The 13,765-nt window shown below is 42.0% G+C and overlaps 1 long non-coding RNA gene across 1 annotated transcript; it reads right to left on the bottom strand.

Annotated features, from left to right (window-relative positions):
• Window positions 1–476: 476 nt before the first annotated feature.
• On the bottom strand, window positions 477–11,401 carry LOC128069251 (uncharacterized). Its single transcript, XR_008201533.1, has 3 exons — window positions 11,267–11,401; window positions 3,921–4,086; window positions 477–580 (listed from the first exon to the last, which is right to left on the bottom strand). It is a non-coding gene; the product is annotated as an uncharacterized LOC128069251 (long non-coding RNA).
• Window positions 11,402–13,765: the final 2,364 nt, after the last annotated feature.

Here is a 13,765-nt window from a genome sequence, read left to right as displayed (position 1 = left end):
ACATGGACAGATCATTATCCTCTAACTCCATGGCTTACATTACAGCTCACTCTGGTTTTCGTACCCGTGAGTCAGACAAATGTATAGTGACACGTATCCACCTTTATAGTATCATACAGAGTACTTTCATTGCCCTAAAAATTCTCTGCGGGCTTCCCTGGTGGCTCATTGGTAAAGAATCTGCCTGTCAATGCAGGAGATGCAGGTTTGCTCCCGCGGTCAGGAAGATACCCTGGAGCAGGAAATGGCAACCCACTCCGGTTTTCTTGCCTGGAAAATCCCATGGGTAGAAAAGCCTGGTGGGCTACAGGCCATAGGTCGACAAAAGAGGTCTGGCATGACTTTTTATCCACATTAAGTTATTTCTTTACGATCCACTTAAGACTGCATGGTCCACATTTTTAATAATATTCTTATCAATACACTTAAACACTATTTTTCTCTCTTTCAACCATTCATTCTCTGAAGGGCGTAGTCTTTTGAAAACCAAAGTCAGGCAGATTCCTTTGTTCCTGCTCTTCCATAACCTCTCTTGATGGAATGCTTGAATCTGGGAAAAGAGGGAAAAGAAGAGAACTTCCTGGAAGGAAAAACAAAGTTGGTTAATATTTCAAATGGAATATCTGGCCATATGAATATTTTAAAAGTTAATTTTGTTAATTAATGCGAAGGAGAAGTTCAGTGCCTTCTCAGAGAATGTAAGAGTGATCCTAACTCTCCTCTCTTCAAGGACCCAAGGAAAAGGGTGAAAGCTTCTGATTAGTAAGATAATGATGCCCACCCCTCCTCTTGATATTTACAATTCAAGATGTCACATCTAATTCCCATCACCAAGGAAATATAGATAGCTTAGCCTTCACTCCTCTTATACATACTTCTCAACATCCTACCATCTGTGACTTATTTTTGTCTTTAGGGCTTCCCTAGACAATTGTTTACTTTCTTCTAATTTTGTCTTAGAAAGAGTGACAGATTGTGTATGTATGTGAGGATGGGGTAACATGAGGGAGTGAAAAAATGTCCTCCAACTCAACCTTTCTTTCGGGTGAATCTTGGCTCCAAACGATGATATCCAAAAAAATCTTGGCTCTGTATGTGCACCCCAGCACCCCACAGCACCCTCCAACAGCTACAGCTACAGAAATGCCCGTGTATGCAGGTGATGGCTTTGAGCAAACCTGACATTGATCCTCTGCTGGGCTTTGACAATGAACATTAATGTCTCAGTATAAGTAGTCTTTCTCTGGAAGTTAATGAAATATGATGATCATCTCCAACAATGGGAAAAGAGCCAAATGCAAGGTCTTAAGTCACCAGTAATAACCAGCAGCAAATCCTTAGTTCTGATTCCAAATCCCTTTTCATTTCTCCACCAAGTGATCCAATCCATCCACACTCACTGACCATCACTTATAGATCATTGCCTCATCCTGGGGTAGCGTCAGTGACCACTGGAACCCCTTTCTCTCATCTGAATGCCTAAGAAAAGTCTATAACTTTCTCCCTTCCAAGCTCCTTTCTTGCTCATTTATCTTCCACGCCAGTCTGCGGGTCTCCAGGAGCTGGGGGGATCGAGATAAACACCAGCCCCATGATCATGTATGGTCTGTCTGTTGCCAGCTTGGCTTCGTGGGGGTCGGCCCTTCTATCTGTATTAAAAATCATAGCAATTCATTTAGGCGCTGCTGTTCCTTGCAGGCAAATGTGTGATAACGCGGTCGGCCCATTAACATGGCAGCGGCAGAGCAGATTACTCACTTGTGCTTTGCTGCCTGGTTAAAACATCCACAGCCACTTATGGAATCAGGGGCTGGCGCTGCTGCAAGGAGTTGGCACACTGTTTATAATCATTTCCCAGCACAGAAAGCAGTCTTAGTTTTCTGTGTGGGTTGAGTGGCAGAAAGACTCTCTCACCAAGTTGGTATTTTCTATGCAATTCTAGTGCTTCCTGGGTGGCACAGTGGTAAAGAATTTGCCTGCTGATGCAGGAGACACAAGAGACATGGGTTGGATCCCTGGATCAGGGAGATCCCCTGAAGTAGGAAATGGCAATTGCTCCAGTATTCTCTCTTGGGAAATCCCATGGACAGAGGAGCCTGGGAATCTACAGTCCATGGGGCCACAAAGAGTTGGACACGACTGAGCAAACTTGCCTAGGGTATATATGACAATGCTGCTCTCCCAGTCTGTCCCACCATTTCCTTCCTCTGCCAGTGGACTTCCCTGGTGGCTCAGACAGTAAAGCATCTGCCTACAATGCGGGAGACCTGGGTTCAACCCCTGGGTCAGAAAGGTCTCCTAGAGAAGGAAATGGCAACCCACTCCAGTACTCTTGCCTGGAAAAATCCCATGGACAGAGGAACCTGGTAGGCTACAGTCCATGGGGTCGCAAGGAGTTGGACAAGACTGAGCAACTTCACTTTCCTTCCTCTATCATGGGCGCAAATCCATTCTCCACATCTGTGTCTGACATTGTTCTTTTATACATATATTCCATAGATATCTACATGTAAACATTTTTAATATTTTAGAATAAGTGGAATACAAGCATGCAGAAGCTACTTCCACTTTTCTTACACATCTGAAATGTGAAGACAAAATGCTCTTGGCACAAAGACTGAGTGTATTTCTAAACCTTCTCTGGGGTTTGCTTCTCTGGCCCTCAAGGGTGTGTAAGGCATGATGGGTCGTAGCTTCAAGTGCAGGAATAACTAATAGCAACTGAAGGAGTTGGGCCAAAGAAGGCAAAGACCTAGTCCTGGGCTCTAAGCTGATCACTTTCTCACATTTCTATGAGATAGCGTTTGTTAGTCAGAGACACAGAGAAAACATATTTGAAGACCTTTTAGTAAACACAATGGACTTCCCTCATGGCTCAGACAGTAAACTGTAAACATACCTAAGGACCTTCTTCCTCCTTAAATGTATCATTACAACCACATTTGCCAAAACCTTCTCTGAAATGATGCTTTCACTTCTGTTGCCTCAAGACATCAGATAACCCTTGAATTAGTTTGCTCGGGCTGATGTAACAAAATACCACTATCTGTATGGCTTAAATAACTAACATTTATTTTCTTACAAGTCTGGAAGCTGGAAGTCCATTAGAGGCATTAGAAGGTTTGGTTTCTTCTGAGGCCTCTCTCCTTGGCTTGCAGACGGCCGCCTTCTCTATGCGTCCTCCTGTGGTCTTTCCTCTGTTTGTGTTTGTGTCTTAATCTCCTCTTCTTACAAGGACACTAGTTATATTGGATTAAGTGAAGGGAAGTCGCTCAGTCGTGTCTGACTCTTTGCAACCCCATGGACTGTAGCCTACCAGGCTCATCCATCCATGGAATTTTCCAGGCAAGAGTACTGGAGTGGGTTGTCATTTCCTTCTCCAGGGGATCTTCCTGACCCAGGGATTGAACCCAGGTCTCTCGCTTTGCAGGCAGATGCTTTACCGTCTGAGCCACCAAGGAAGTTAAGACCCACCAAAAAGGCCTTGTTTTAACTTAATCACCCCTTCAAGCCCTTCCCTCCAAATACAGTCACTCTCTCAGGCTCTGGGAATTAAGTACAGATGAATTTTGAGGGGGCAGATATCAGTTTATAACAGCCCTTCACATGTGCAAGCTTCATACTACACAGCAGAGCAGAGAAGACATTTTCCTGAGTGCAGATTAGCTCATTACTTTCAGGACTGGCTGCCCATTAGAACCAACCAGGGAACTGCTAAAGCTATCAATGCCCAAAGCTCCACCCCCAGATGAACTGAAGCATTGTCTCGTCTCAGAGGGTAGGGCCTGGGTTTGAGCATTTTTTAGAAGCTCAATAGGTGATAATGGTGTACATTTAGCATTGGAATATACCAAATTCACTCAAAAGAGACAAAGGAAGGAGCTGAGAGGCATCACCTCAATACCTTCTCCCAGTCTCACCCATCAGATGAGTCACTTCTCTTCTCAGGAAGATGAGTAAGGAAAGACATTGACCTGCTTCTGTGTATCACCTTGGGCTTCCCAGATGGCTCAGTGGTAAAGAACCCATGTACCAAAGCAGAGGATACAAGAGACACAGCTTCGATGCCTGGGTTGTGATGATCCCCTGGAGAAGGAAATGGCAACCGAGTCCATTATTCTTGCCTGGAGAATCCCATGGACAGAGAAGCCTGGCGGGCTACAGTCCATGGGGTTGCAAAGACAGAGGAGCCTGGTGAGCTATAGTCCGTGGGGTTGCAAGAGTCAGAGACGGGTTAGAGCCTGAACAACAACAGCAACAACAAGTATCCCCTTGCAGATGTCCGAGTACCTCTAGATGAGTAACCTGGCTTGGCAGAGACATCTGTCAGATGTGGTGGGGGAAGGGGGTCTCTCCCTCCTCCAGTTTCCCTGACATCTACAAGGGAGGCAGTGGCTGATTTCTAATAACCTAGTCTCATTTTGCATGGTCCAGGCACAACCCTCTCAAACCTTCATTTCTACCATCTCACCAGGGCAGCAAATTGTTCCACCCTGTCTTTGCACCAGACATTTATGGACTGTAGAAAGCTAAGATTTAGTTCTCTACCCCCTGCACCCCTCTGGCTACTGGACCTCAATTCTGGGCATCCAGGCAACACATCAGGAATCCACTAAAGCAAATCATTTTGCTTCTCCACTGGAGGCTGACTTCAGTAACCACCAAGAATTCATTACCGCTCTGGATTGTTTACACTCACTAGGAACAGACAGTGTTGTAAATTATTTGGAGACACCCTTGTCCCTATAAATTAGTTTCAATCTACACTTCAAATGTATAAGCCAGCTTCATGAGTTTCTCTTTTTCTCCCTTTCCCTCTTTAGACAAATGCATATTCAGGCATGCTCCTTTACAGAGTACATCCAATCAGGGAAATAAATACATACCTTATTTGAATTGGTAAATAAATAAATACCTTAGACCTCAGTTACATGGCTCTGGAGCTGAAGGAATTCTTGGTTTCAGGCCCAGCACCATCATTAACCATCTATATGAAATTTAGAAAAGTCACTTATCTATAAAACAATGGAAGTATTATTAGACTGGTCATGATTTATGTGATGGTGGAATCTCTAAATGAATAAGGACAGATGAGAGATGCTGGATAATTTTCATCAATGGAATTAATTAAAGTGTTACTGATATCTGCTCTGTGCCAGGCACTGTGCTGGCATACAAACACAAGACATAAAAATATATAGAATATGAGACTCTGCTAAGAAGGTCACTTTTAAATATAGATCTTGGTTAGTGTGATAGAGAATGAAGATACTGACAGGTGGTGGCAGTTATAAGGTGGTTTTGTATCTGAGCTTGGTGGAATTTTCCAGGCCATATTACTGGAGCGGGCTGCCATCCGACCCAGGATCTAAACCTGTGTCTCCCGCAGCTCTAGCATTGGCAGATGGATTCTTTACCACTGAGCCACCTGGGAAACCCCATAAGGAGATCTTAAAAGTGAAAGTGTTCGTCACTTAGTTGTATCTGACTCTTTGTGACCCCATGGCTCTTTGTGAGCCCTCCAGGCTCCTCTGTCCATGGAATTCTCCAGGCAAGAATACTGCAGTGGGTTCCCATTCCCTTCTCCAGGGAATCCTCCCAACCCAGGGATTGAATCCCAGTCTCCGCATTACAGGCAGACTCTTTACTGACTAAGCCAAAGGGAAGACCTAAAAGAGGTCTCATATTCTTTAAAAGAGCAAAACATTAAGGTCTGACTGCATTTATGTACATTTCTTTGGAGAATGTAAGGTGCGCCCATTCTCCAGAGGCAACACAAGCAGTAACAAAGGTGAAAAAGTAAAACAGGAACCCAAACTGAATGAAAAGCATCAATATTTAATCACAGCCAGCTAAGGGTTGTTGAAGCAATAGGTATTAAATGTAACTGAAAGGAAGTTTCCTGATTCCCAACGCGGTGGTGGAGGCGGCGGTCGTGGAGGCGGCGGGGGTGGGGGGGAGGGAGGGGAGGCAGAGGAAGGGCCTGTTCTCTGGGTGTCTCTTTCCCACAATCCACTGGGGTATTCCCTAAGTAGACTGTGCCATTAGGGATCCATCAAATCAAGAGCCTAAGAAGGGTGAGTGTGCGCAGGGCAGGAGCCTGCCTTGGGTAATTTCACCTCATGTAGCACGTTGGTCTCTTACTCATATAATACATACAGAAGCATTTTCTTTCTACAAAATGGATGGCACGAAAGAGTCATCTAGCTAGCATACTAATAAAGGGAAATAAAGGTGCCTGGGAAAACTCTTTGAAATCTCAATGGCTAATTTGGGAATTCCAGACTTTGTGTACTGGAGAGACACAGTAAAGATGTTATTAAACAACTCTAACGCATGCGATACCTTCCGTGCAGCACACACTCCTGTTTTTGTAATTGCTACTTATCTCAGACCTTTTATTCATGATCTCAGAGGACATTACTGAGAGCGAGTACTACCCCTCTCTCCTGATCAGGGTTATAGGAGGCTTTCTTTTTCTTATAGGAGGGTGATCTTTCCAGCTCTTTCTCCCAAACAGTCCCATTTAATAATTGTGTCTTTTCTGGGCACTGTTATTAACCTGGGGTTTATGATCCCTCCTCTAGTGCATCACTTTAATAATATCACCCACCACAACCAAGAGACAATGGCATCTACATTCCCTCCTATGTTCCTTTTGTGGATGTCAATCCTGATTGCGCCCTAACTATGGCTGTGTGTGCACGTGTGTGTTTGATAGATGATGATGATAGATTGATAGATAGATAGATAGATAGAATAAGGTCTCAGATTCAGAGCTACTAGTTTTCCATACTCTGTTCTTAAAGGTTAAATGACTATGGCCATGTTCTTATAATCTCATATCCCATGTCTCATAATCAGATACTTATCTCTCCTGGTACAAACTGTCCTGAATCCATACATCAGCATCACACACTTGACAGAAACAGATACAGAACCAGTATAGAGATACTTCACAGGTAATGGGGAGCAACACTGGAACCCCAGTCTCAGGCACATCCATGTGGCAGACGGTCCCTTCATTAGACACAGACCCTCTAAAACACAGGCAAGGCTCTTGTGGGCAATTGGAGGACCCCATGATATATTGCTCCAGTAACAGTAAATGAATCAGAGGCAGAATTTTACTTCCCCATAACTTTTCTCTCCACCAGAAATTGTGGTCGGATGCGATACTCAGAATATGCAGCCAAAAACATGTTTTGCAATCTGCTGGACTAAAGTTATTTAAGGATTGTTTTTCCCAAGAAAGAGAAAAATTCTAAGGAAAGGGATGTATACCCTTTCCACCATAAATTTCAATTTGTTGAGATCATTTCCATCATAACAAACATTGAGACATGAGGCACAGATTTTTGTGCCTCTATTTTCCCATCTGTAAGATAAAGCAGAAATTATCATTAAGGAAAAGATGATTCATGTATCATACACATTATAATACAGTGGCAAAAAAAAAAGTTGTACGTTGAGTTGGGGATATGTGTTTATTTATTTTAAAGAAATTCTTGGAATAAGAAAAGTAACACTAAACATTTTGGTAACATGGGTTTATTTCCCATCTTCCATTCATTATGGGAGGGAATCTGATCCTGCTGAGTCCCCAGGGCAGATAAGCCTCCACATTGATGCTGTAGGGATCCAACAGGCATAAGATTTCTTTGAACAAGAGATTCTTCAATTGCCTGTAAATTTTAGAGTCATACAGAGAGTTCTTGGTGGCAGTGAAGTCTACAGACTTTCTGCCTATTCTTCCTGGTACTTGAGGTGGTTCAGGCCATCACAGGCTAGGTCTAGGGCCATCTCCACAGGTAAAGGACCTGCCTGGAATTCGGAAGTGTGTGTAGCCTTGGGCTGGGTCACACTGATTGGGTGGAAAGAAAAGTTCTCCAGGCTTTTAAGCAGGGACTAAGTATTAGGCAGGGGACTTCCCTGGTGGCCTAGTTAAGACTTCTCCTTCCAATGCAGGGGGTGTGAGTTTGACTCCTGGTTGGGGAACTGAGGGCCCACATGCCTTGCGGCCGAAAAACCCACATAAACCAGAAGCAATACTGTAACAAATTCAATAAAGACTTTTAAAAAACTGTCCACGTTAAAAAAAAAAAACTTTAAAAAATTATTAGGCAGGAATCTGAAATTTAAAGTTGAATTCAGAGTGGGACTTTGCAGAGGACACTCAGACATTTGCTTAATAAAAAATTCCATCATCTCATTTTACAGACTTCAGGGATGATGTCATCCAACCAAGACTGGTACAGATTAGGTTACAAGAGTCCAGAGATATTAACTTACTTGTCAAACCACATTGTTGACAAATGAAAAGGAAGGAATTGATACCAAACTCTGTTGCTCAAAATCCAGTATCTTTCCTTACCATAATGTGCTGCCCATTGGGGACCTCAGCTTCCTTGTCCTGAGCTGGGACAAGGCTGAAGGGGATCCCAGGTACAGCTCCCTTGGGGGTCCCCAAAGCCTTCTCTGGAACTGCACTGTGGCCCAGCATCTCCTTCTGCCCAGCCCTGCTTCCTTCCACTCAGCTCCAAGGTGTTGAGCCCATAGGAGTTCCCTCTGTGACCTGTGCACTAATTGCCAATCTCCATCTCAGGTCTGTTTCTACACTTGATCTTAGCCCAAAAGTTGAGAGGCTATCAGGTCTGTCTCTAGGAACCAGCCTGTGACAACAAGCTTGAAGAACTGTACCAAGGTACTGGTATTAAGAACTTGGGAAAGGTGCATGTCACTGACATTTGAATGTTTAAGTTGAACTGTTGAATGACAGAAGGAAGACCAAGATGTTTTATGCACACACATACACACAAACACACACCCCTCCATATCCATAGGGTCTGCATCTGCAGATTCAGCCAACTGTGGATCAAAAATATTTGAAAAAAAATTTTTTTCAGAAAGTCCCCAAAAATGAAACTTGGATTTGCCGTGTGCAGACAGCTATGTACATAGCATTTACATTGTATTTACAACTATTTACATAACATTTACATTGTATTAGGTATTGTAAGTAATCTAGAGATGATTTAAAGAGTAGGAGAGAAAGTACTTAGGTTATATGTGAATATTCCACTATTTCATATGAGACTTGAGCATCTGTGGATTTTGCAGATGGGTCTTAGAATATACATATATATGTGTGTATATACACACACATATATACAAGTATATATATATACACACACATATATATACATACATATACATATATACACACACACATATATATACAAGTATATATTTATATGTAATTTTGTATATGCATATATGAATATATATATACCCACATTTATATGTAGTTTTTTTTTCCTTTGGAGCAATTATGTCAGATACTAGATGGGATTTAAGGTTATTTCAAAAGATGAAGTCACCAAGAAAGAAGAAAGAAGTCTCGGGAATGAGTCCTGAAGATGTCCAGCACTCACAATCTCCCAGGAACAGAGGCACTGGCAGAAGGGACTGCGATGAAGCAACCAGAGAGAAAGGAGAAAAATAGTGACACCAGGATGTCCCAGAGCTAAGGGAAAAGAGTGAGGCTTCTGTGAATCAAGTTAAGCCTACTGAAGAGTCTAAAGAGACAAGGGGTAAAAACTTCCACTGGATTTTTCAATAAAGAGGATATCGGTTACCTTAGCAAGGGCAGTTTGGGTGGTGTAATGAGATGGGGGCCAAATTAAAGTGGACAGAAGAGTGACTGTGAAAGATATCTTTGAATAAAGATATTGACAAAGATGCTGAAAAGATATTGAAAGATGCTGGCATGAAGCAAACCGCAGGCTATATTTCTGCACAAATCCATAGAAATTATGGAAAATATTTTTAATGTTTTATTTTATGTTGGAATATAGTTGATCACCAATCTTGTGTTAGTTTCAGGCATACAGCAGAGTGATTCAGTTATACATATACATGCAGTCTATTATTTTTCTGAGTTGGGTGGTTACCTAATATTGACCAGAGTTCCCAGCTCTGGGGAACTATTTTAGTTATTTTAAAAATCCAAAATAAATACAGAATTTGACCTCTCCCTCCATGCTCCTCCTGCCCACGTACTTAGGGGCCAGCTATAACTGGAGGCAGGACTAGAGAGAAACAGTGCCTATATCTGGGGACACAAAAGAAAGCAAGAGAATCATCTCACCACTGAGCAGCCACCTGAGAATCTTGTTGCTTAGACACTAAGTCGTGTCAGGCTCTTTGCAACCCCACGGACTGTCCATGGGACTCTCCAGGCAAGAGTACCTGGGTTGCCATTTCCTTTTCCACGGGATCTTCCCAACCCAGGGATCGAAACTGCATGTCCTGCATCTCCTGCACTGGCAGGCAGGTTCTTAACCGCTGAGCCACCTGGGAAGCCCACCTCAGAATCTGCCCAGTACCAATACCTTCTCATTGTTAGGGAAGATCTGTATTTTAAGATAGGGGAAAAAATTCAATCCACAGTGAGACACTAACATCTGAAGAAAAGCAACACCAGAAAGGAGACATTTCTATGGAAATCAATAGATGGAGGGTTTTTTTTTTTTTTTACATCAGCATAAGACAGGATTCATGGTATGAGGTATTTAAGCACCAGTAGAAGTACCTGAACGAAGAGGCAAGGCCAACACATTAAGGAGATGAACAGAGTGAACACAGGGGAGCCAGCTAGTGATACGAAACACACAGGTGAAAAAACAAACTCTCAATGCAGGAAAAGTTAGGAGCTGTGGGGGACAGATTGAGACCTTTTAGTATATATTTAACAACAAATTGAGGACAGAGTAGAGAAATTTCAGAAGACTAAGGGATGAAAAAAGCCCAAATAGCTCACAGAGATGTTGAGAAGATAACCTACAAAGGGATGAGAAGACAGAAAAAAGATTTATCACTGGCATCATCTGTTTCAAGAAGATAATGGGGATTTTCCTTAAAGTAATGAGGGAAAATAATTTTTCAACAACAATAAAAATGCTACTCCCAGGCATATTATCATGCCTGAGAGCTAAATAAAGCTATCTTCAGGATATGATGACTCTCAAAAAATGGTTCTGCTGATGTTATGTGCACTACTAATTCAGGTGAATTAAAAAATCAGAGAGGATGGAGTAAGATGACATATCGGTCACCTACGGCTGCTTCAACTCCCTCCTGAAATCTCACTAAACTAACTCTAAAGGTATTTTAAAAGCAAACCATCCAAAGATATGGAAGATAGGAGAGAAGAAAACAAAAACAAAATTCCAGTGCAAATCAGATGGACAATGAGTAAAATTACCTTAGGTGCTTCAGAAACCTGAATCCCAAATGAGGAGGGAAAGCCAGCAGCAAACCCAAGGTATATCAGAATCTTCAGTAACTGGGGAAGCCAGGCACACCAGAAGTCAGTGTGAAGGGAAGAAGCTAAATGAATGAGGACTGGTTGAAAACTGATTTCAAGAAGCAGTCAGATGCTCTCACCAGCCCAGATTAGATTGTTGACAGTCTTTCCCTTGCTCTAGTCCAAGACTAGACAACTGTCTTTTGAGAGGAAACAACAGCAGCTGTCTGTCCCGGGGGCACCTGGCAAGTTAGGGCAGGAGTCAGAGTATCAAAAGCAGGAGACTGCAACACATGCGTGAGTCCTGGGTACTGACAGCCTTATACTACCTTTCAGTTCAGCTCCAAGAATGCTGGCAAGCAGCTCTTCACCACTAAGTAGGAGACTAGTAGTCTTTTCTGGGGAATCAGATCCTGCCAAGAGGAGTGTGAAAAAGTGTGCAAGTGTTAGTCGCTTAGTCGTGTCTGACTCTTTGCAATCCCATGGGCTGTAGTCCACCAGGCTTCTCTGTCCATGGAATTCTCCAGGCAAGTGTACCTGAAGAGGTAGTCATACCCTCCTCCAGGGGATCTTCCTGACCCAGGGATTGAACTCGCTTCTTCTGCATTGCAGGCAGATTCTTCTTCTTCTTCTTCTTCTTTTTTTTTCTTTTTTCGATTGCGAAGAGAAGAGATCTACAGAAACTGACAGGAGAGGTTTTCTCATGACCTGGCCCAGCCAGATCCCTCCAGGTCTGTGAGCCACACACTCAGAGCTTCCAAGGAGCTTCGCAAGAATGATTCCAAAAATAAGAGCTGGAAATCAAGGATTACCAAATAGCTAAGGACAGTTTGTAATATGAAATACAGAGACCAAAATAAAATAAATAAACATGGTCCAGAAAAAAAGAGATGATGCAAGGAGGAAAAACATCCTCTTACCTCTCTGCTTTCAAATAAGAAAAATTGCAACCGTGAAATAGCAACAAGATGCCAAGTAAAGAAACACTGGGAGCTTCTAAAGAAGGCCATGGAAATTATTAAAATAATGTAATCTTATAGGATAAATGGAAAACTAGGGAGAAGTTCAGAAGAATGCATTTGTGGAAATAATTCCTCCAAGTACCCCATTTTTTCCTGAATAGATATGTTATTTTATTACACTGAGTTGATACAATTTTAGTCAAAAGCAAAAAGCCACAATGCCCCCCATACTCTAAATGTTAATTTTTTTATAAGTTTGGAGAATAGAAAAACAAATACATTTAAAGACTTTTAGAGACTCCAAATAGATAGGAAACATAGTTCAGTGACCTATAGTCTTCAGGGATTTTACAGAAAATTTTCTTTTTATTCTAGTGTATTATGTATTGGGGTTTACAAAGAACTCATCTGGAGTTACTTGAATAGCTCAATTATCTAATTGAGTATCCAATACCTCAATTAGAATTCTTTTTAAAAATCAAATTTTTTCTCTAGAATGTAGGAGCACACTGAATTTTAGAGTTGGAAAGAAACTTGGGAGTCTTCTAATTTAACTCTTACACAATATGAAGCAAAAAAAAATTTTTTTTAAGAGATGGAAACAGGAAAGCAAAGATGAGGAAATCAGAAAACCAGTGATAGAGGTACAAATACAGAGGAACAGAGCGGATCCTCACGATTCAAAGAATTGTTTATTTTTTTTTCTTTTTTATTGAAGTGTAGCTGATCTACAATATTGTGCCAATCTCTGCTGTACAGCAAAGTGACTCATTTATACACATACATTCTCTTTAATGTGTTCTTTCCCATATGGTTTATCACAGGATATTGAATATAGTCCCCCGTGCTATATAGTCAGACCTTGTTGTATATAGGACACAGTAGGGCCTATAATAGGCCCTAAGATTCTAACTAGACTTATCTGAGCAAGTCAGTTGAAAGAAGAGTGTGTGAGAGGTAAACTGGCAGAGAGTCCAAGCGCAAGAATCCCCTCAGTGGTCGCTAAGGCAGAGAGGACATATACGAAATAAAGACGGAAAAGCACTCATTAGATTTAGCAATTAAGAGGCCACGGGTGGTTAGGACCTTAACAAGCAGAGTTCCACAGCAGCTATAAAGGCAGAATCTATATGGCACTAGACTGAGAGATGGTTGATAAATAAAACACTGAATGGTGGCTCCTTTTTATTTTATTTTTTTTTTCTTTATTAAAATTTTTAAATTTCATTTATTTTCATTGGAGGCTAATTACTTTACAATACTGTATTGGTTTTGCCATACATTTTTAAGGACGTGAGAGGAGTATGCTGCAAAGGAATATGTGTGACTCCTTGGCCACCGAAAGGCAGAAGCGGCTGCTGGAACAGTTGGTTGTTGTTATTGTTTAGTCGCTAATTTGTGTCCTCCAGGCTCCTCTGTCCATGGAATTTCCCAGGCAAGAATACTGGAGTGGGTTGCCACGCCCCCCTCCAGGAGATCTTCTTGACCCAGGGAT

Source organism: Budorcas taxicolor, chromosome 25 (genome assembly GCF_023091745.1).
Source record: "Budorcas taxicolor isolate Tak-1 chromosome 25, Takin1.1, whole genome shotgun sequence".
Classification (NCBI taxonomy): Eukaryota; Metazoa; Chordata; class Mammalia; order Artiodactyla; family Bovidae; genus Budorcas; species Budorcas taxicolor.
This window is presented reverse-complemented; position numbering and strand designations above follow the sequence as displayed.